Below are 6412 nucleotides of genomic sequence, written 5' to 3' on the forward strand. Positions count from 1 at the left end.
ACCCTGGAGATCCAAAATATATCCCAGGGATTCACTCATTATCCCAGGGATCCACCCATTACCCATGAGATCCACCCATTATCCCAGGGATCCACCGATTACCCCTGAGACCCACCCATTACCTCCGGGGTCCATCCATTACCCATGAAATCCACCCATTATCCCAGAGTTTCACCCATTATCCCAGAGATCCACCCATTATCCCGGAGATCCACCCATTATCCCAGGGATTCACTCATTACCCCAGAGATCCTCCCATTATCCCAGAGATTCACTCATTATCCCAGAGATCCACCCATTATCCCAGAGATTCACTCATCTTCCCAGAGATCCACCCATTAGCTCTGAGATCCATCCATTATCCCAGAGATTCACCCATTATCCCAGGGATTCACTCATTATCCCAGAGATCCACCCATTATCCCAGAGATCCACCCATTATCCCAGAGATCCACCCATTATCCCAGAGATTCACTCATCATCCCAGAGATCCACCCATTAGCTCTGAGATCCATCCATTATCCCAGAGATTCACCCATTATCCCAGGGATTCACTCATTATCCAGGAGATCCACCCATTATCCCAGAGATTCGCTCACTCTACCAGAGATCCATCCATTACCCCTGAGATCCACCCATTATCCCAGGGATCCACCCATTACCCCTGCGATCCACCCATTATCACAGAGATTCACCCATTATCCCAGAGATCCACCCGTTACCCTGGAGATCTAAAACATATCCCAGGGATTCACTCATTATCCCAGGGATCCACCCATTACCCGTGAGATCCACCCATTATCCCAGGGATCTACCCATTACCCCTGGGATCCACCCATTACCTCAGGGATCCATCCATTTCCCCTGAGATCCACCCATTATCCCAGAGTTTCACCCATTATCCCAGAGATCCACCAATTATCCCGGAGATCCACCCATTATCCCAGGGATTCACTCATTACCCCAGAGATCCACCCATTATCCCAGAGATTCATCCATTATCCCAGAGATTCACTCATTATACCAGAGATCCACCCATTACCCCTGAGATCCACCCATTATCCCAGGGATTCACCCATTATCCCAGGGATTCACTCATTATCCTAGAGATCCACCCATTATCCCAGAGATTCACTCATTCTACCAGAGATCCACCCATTACCGCTGAGATCCACCCATTATCCCAGGGGTCCACCCATTACCGCTAACATCCACCCATTATCCCAGGCATCCACCCATTACCCCGGAGATCCACCCATTATCCCAGGGATCCACCCATTATCCCAAAGATTCATTTATTATCCCAGAGATTCATTCATTATCCCAGAGATTCACCCATTATCCCAGGGATTCACACTCACTATCCTAAGAATTCCCACACATCCCAGGGGTTAATTTATTACCTCAGTGATTCCCAATCCCAGGGATAACAAATAGGAATCCCTGGGATAAGAGTGGGAACATCCCAGCCCAGTGGGACAATGAGTTTGCTGCTCACTCTCTATGGCACAGTGCCCCTATAAAGAGAAAGATTCAAAAATCCTGTTGTTTGCCTCCACATCCATGACTCATATCAATTTCTCTGCGAGAAACGCAGTTTCCCATGTTTACTGTCTCTGAGTGTGAACCCACATCCTCTTTCATTTTACAACACAACCTCATTGAAAAAGATATTTCTGAATTGCCTTTTCCCTTCACGAAACTGTCTTCCCTATTGCTGTAAATCCTCTCTCCGACACATCCTTTCCAATGTTGAAAAGCAGCCGAGACCCTCTTCCACAACAAGGTGACCATTCTCCAGCTGTGGGACGCAGTGAATCGTGACCGGATTTCAATTAGGGAGCATATCAGCCTGCAGCCTAACTCTGCCTCTCTGAGGCCCCGACATGACATTTCACAACAAAAGCACTTTGAGATTTCCTGAAGATATGCAGGGCTTGGAACTGCGAGCTGCTGCTTTCTGTTTATTGTGATAGATTTTGCCAGCAGTACAATGTGACACACAAGTATTTTTTATTAATATTCCCCTTCCCCCTTCCTCCCCTCTCTGGGTTTGACTCAGTTGGGACACTTGTCCCAAGTGTCATCTTTTTGAGTCGTCGCTGGTCTTGCTCAGAGTTGATTGGAAAATTCTGGCCCCATCTCTATCTTAAAACAGATATCCAGCATGGAGGAACCAGGCCCATCATAACTGACACAGTGGAAGATAAAAGCAGAGTAAATGAGACCACCCAAACAGAATGAGGTCGAAAATAGATGTGGAGAGCTTGTTCAGCACGGCCAACAACAACTCTATATTTGATCTAATTTATTATTGTCACGTATTAGTATACAGTGGAAAGTATTGTTTCTTGCGCACTATACAGACAAAGCATACTGTTCATAGAGAAGGAAAGGAGAGAGTGCAGAATATAGTGTTATAGTTATAGCTAGGGTGTAGAGAAAGATCAACTTAATGCGAGGTAAGTCCATTCAAAAGTCTGTTGGCAACAGGGAAGAAGCTGTTCTTGAGTCGGTTGGTACGTCTCCTCAGACTTTTGTATCTTTTTCCCAACAGAAGAAGGTGGAAGAGAGAATGTCCGGGGTGCATGGGGTCCTTAATTATGCTGGCCACTTTTCCAAGACAGCAGAAAGTGTAGACAGTGTCCAGGAATGGGAGGAGGCTGGTTTGTGTGATGGATTGGGCTACATTCACAACCTTTTGTAGTTTCTTGCGGTCTTGGGCAGAGCAGGAGCTGTGGTCGGTGCAGACTCGATGGACTGAATGGCCTCCTCCTGCAGTGTAGGATTCTATGATTCTGTGAGCCAGACCAAGCTGTGATACATCCAGAAAGAATGCTTTCTATGGTGCATCTATAAAAGCTGGTGAGAGTCGTAGTTGACATACCAAATTTCCTTAGTCTTGTGAGAAAGTAGAGGCGTTGGTGGGCTTTCTTAACTATAGTGTCAGCATGGGGGGGCCAGGACAGGTTGTTAGTGATCTGGACACCTAAAAACTTGAAGCTCTCGACCCTTTACACTTCATCCCCATTGATGTAGACAGGGGCATGTTCTCCTTTACGCTTCCTGAAGTCGATGACAATCTCCATTGTTTTGTTGACATTGAGGGAGAGATTATTGTTGCCGCACCAGTTCACCAGATTCTCTATCTCATTCCTGTACTCTGTTGCGTCATTGTTTGAGATTCAACCCACTACGGTGGCGTCATCAGCAAACTTGAAAATTGGGTTGGAGTGGAATTTGGCCGCACAGTCACAGGTGCATAAGGAGTATAGTAGGGGGCAGAGAACTCAGCCTTGTGGGGCACCAGTGTTGAGGATGATCGTGGAGGAGGTGTTGTTGTCTATCCTTACTGATTGCGGGTTTGTGGGTTCGGAAATTCAGGATCCAGTCACAGAGGGAATCCAAATATGATAGATTCTAGAAACACTGCACGTTATAATGTTATAGAAACACTTGGGACACTTTAATGATGATTAAAAGTCCTTCATCAAGCATTCACTGCCAACATAGTGGAGACACGAAAAGCTGGGGTTGATCTCCTCTGAGCAGAGTTTTAGGGGATATTTCATTGAGATGTTCACAGTCACAGAGGGTTTTGGGAGGAAGGAAACCACTTCCAGTGACGTGAGGCATTAAAATGAGGAAAAGGGAAGTTAAGGGGATAAAATATTTACACAGCGAGTGACTGATGATCTGGAACACACTGCCAGAAAGGCTGGTGGAAGCAGATTCAATAATAATTTTCAAAAGGGAATCGGATAAATAGTTGAAAAGTAAACATTTGCAGGGTTATGGGACGAATGGAATAGCTTCTTCAAAGAGCCAGTATAAGCACAATGGGCCAAATGGCCTCCTATATTACAAGATGGCTGTAAAATGCAAGCAATTCTCATACACGTTTCCTTTGCTCACATTAAGTGCCCGAGTCAGAAGTTTGCAAGTTCAAATCTCATTTCTGAGGCTTGAGCCTATAATCCAGGCTTTCATGTGCAGTACTGAAAGAGTGCTGCATTGGTGGAGGTGCTGTCTTGTGGCTGATATACTGATGTGGGAACTCGGACATCATCCGCAGATGGTATATTAGATTGCAAGAAAAGGTTTCCAGCATTGTTAGTGCTTGCTTATAACAGTTCAGCCCCTTGTTTGGATCTTCTGCACCATCTGCAGATTCAATGGGCTGAAGGGCCTTTCCTGCGCTGTATGACTCGCTGACCTGTGGATAAAGATTGATCATTTCTGATGTTCTGCAAATGACTAAATGGGGGTCAAAGTGACTCTCTATTTGCTGCTATAGTCTGTTCAAAGATTCAGATACCTTACTGCAGCCTGCACCCATTGGTAAGTGCTAACTGGTTCCCTAATGGACTTGCACACTGATTCACTCAACTACTGAATAGTTAGGACAAAGCTCTCATCCTAGAACAAATAAATAGATTATGGTTTCAAGTCCCACTGTCGAGCTGGTGAGCACTTCAGTGGTCACAGGCATTCGGCCTCTGATCTTCGTGTAAGCGTTCTCCAAGGCGGCCTTCACGACACACGACAGCGCAGAGTCGCTGAGCAGAAACTGATTGCCAAGTTCCGCACACATGAGGACAGCCTCAACCGGGATCTTGGGTTCATGTCACACTATCTGTAACCCCCACAGCTTGTCTGGACTTGCAGAATCTCACTGGTTGTCCTGTCTGGAGACAATACACATCTCTTTAACCTGTGCTTAATGCTCCCTCCATTCACATTGTTTGTACCTTTAAGACTTAATTATCTGTAAAGACTGCATTCCAATCATTATTCTGTAAATTGAGTTTGTGTCTCTGTATGCCCTGTTTGTGAGCATTTCTCCACTCCACCTGACGAAGGGGCAGTGCTCTGAAAGCTAGTGGCATTTGCTACCAAATAAACCTGTTGGACTTTAACCTGGTGTTGTTAAACTTCTTACTGTGTTCAAGTCCCACTCCAGAGATCTGAGCCCATAATCCAGGCTGACAGTCCAAAGTACACTACCGATGGAGTGCTGCACTGTCAGAATTGCCACCTTTCATGTTGCAATATTAAACCGAGGCTCCATTGACCCCCTGGTGGATGTAAAAGGTCTCGCAGCACTATTTTGAAAAAAGGAGCACGTAAGTTGGAACGTTGGCCTTCATAGCGAGAGGATTTGAGTACAGGAGCAGGGATGTCTTGCTGCAAATGTACAGGGCCTTGGTGAGACCACACCTGGAATAGTGTGCGCAGCTTTGGCCTATCTTATCTGAGGAAGGATGTTCTTGCTCTAAAGGGAATGCAGAAATTTACCAGACTGATTCCTGGGATGGCAGGAATGACATATGAGAGATGGAGTTGGTTAGGGTAGTATTTGCTGGAATTCATAAGAATGAGGGGGGAATCTCATAGAAACTTATAAAATTATCACAGGATTAGAAGGGTGGATGCAAGAAATCTTTCAGGATCCAGGGTGAGTTAGCTCATTGGATACAAAATTAGCTTGATGACAGAAGCCAGATGGTGGTTGTAGGGGGTTGTTTTTCAAACTGGAGGCTTGTGACCAGCGGTGTGCCTCAGGGATTGGTGTTCGGTCCACTGTTATTTGTCATTTATATTAATGATTTGGATGAGAATTTAGGAGGCATGGTATCATCTAACCAAGATTGGTGGCATAGTGGACAGTGAAGAAGGTTATCTAGGATTGCAATTGGGCCAATGGGCTGATGAATGGCAGATGGAGTTTAATTTATATAAATGTGGGGCGATGCATTTTGGTAGACTGAATCAGGGCAGGACTTACTCAGTTAATGGTAGGGCGTTGGGGAGAGTTATAGAACAAAGAGATCTAGGTTCATAGCACCTTGAAAGTGGAGTCACAGGTGGACAGAGTGGTGAAGAAGGCATTCGGCATGCTTGGTGTCATTGGTCAGAACATTGAATACAGGAGTTTGGACATCTTGTTGAAGTTGTACAAGACATTGGTAAGGCCACACTTGGAATACTGTTTTACAGTTCTGGTCGCCCTATTATAGAAAGGATATTATTAAACTAGAAAGAGTGCAGAAAAGATTTATTAGGATACTACTGGGACTTGATGATTCAAGTTATGAGAGGCTGGATAGACTGAGACCTTTCTTTCCGTGGAGAGTAGAAGTCTTACGGGTGATCTTACAGAGGTCTACAAGAGGGGCAGAGATAAGGTAGTCAATATCTTTTCCCGAAGTTAGGGGATTCTAAAACTAGAGGGCATAGGTTAAAGGTGAAATACACAAAAGTATCCAGAGGGGCAATTTTTTCACAGAGGGTGGCAAGTGTCTGGAACAAGCTGCCAGAGTCAATAGTAGAGACAGATACAATTTTGTGTTTTTAAAAAAGTGTTTAGACAGTTACATGGGTATAGAGAAATATGGGCCAAACACGGTAA

This window comes from Mustelus asterias, chromosome 18 (genome assembly GCF_964213995.1).
Source record: "Mustelus asterias chromosome 18, sMusAst1.hap1.1, whole genome shotgun sequence".
Taxonomy (NCBI): domain Eukaryota; kingdom Metazoa; phylum Chordata; class Chondrichthyes; order Carcharhiniformes; family Triakidae; genus Mustelus; species Mustelus asterias.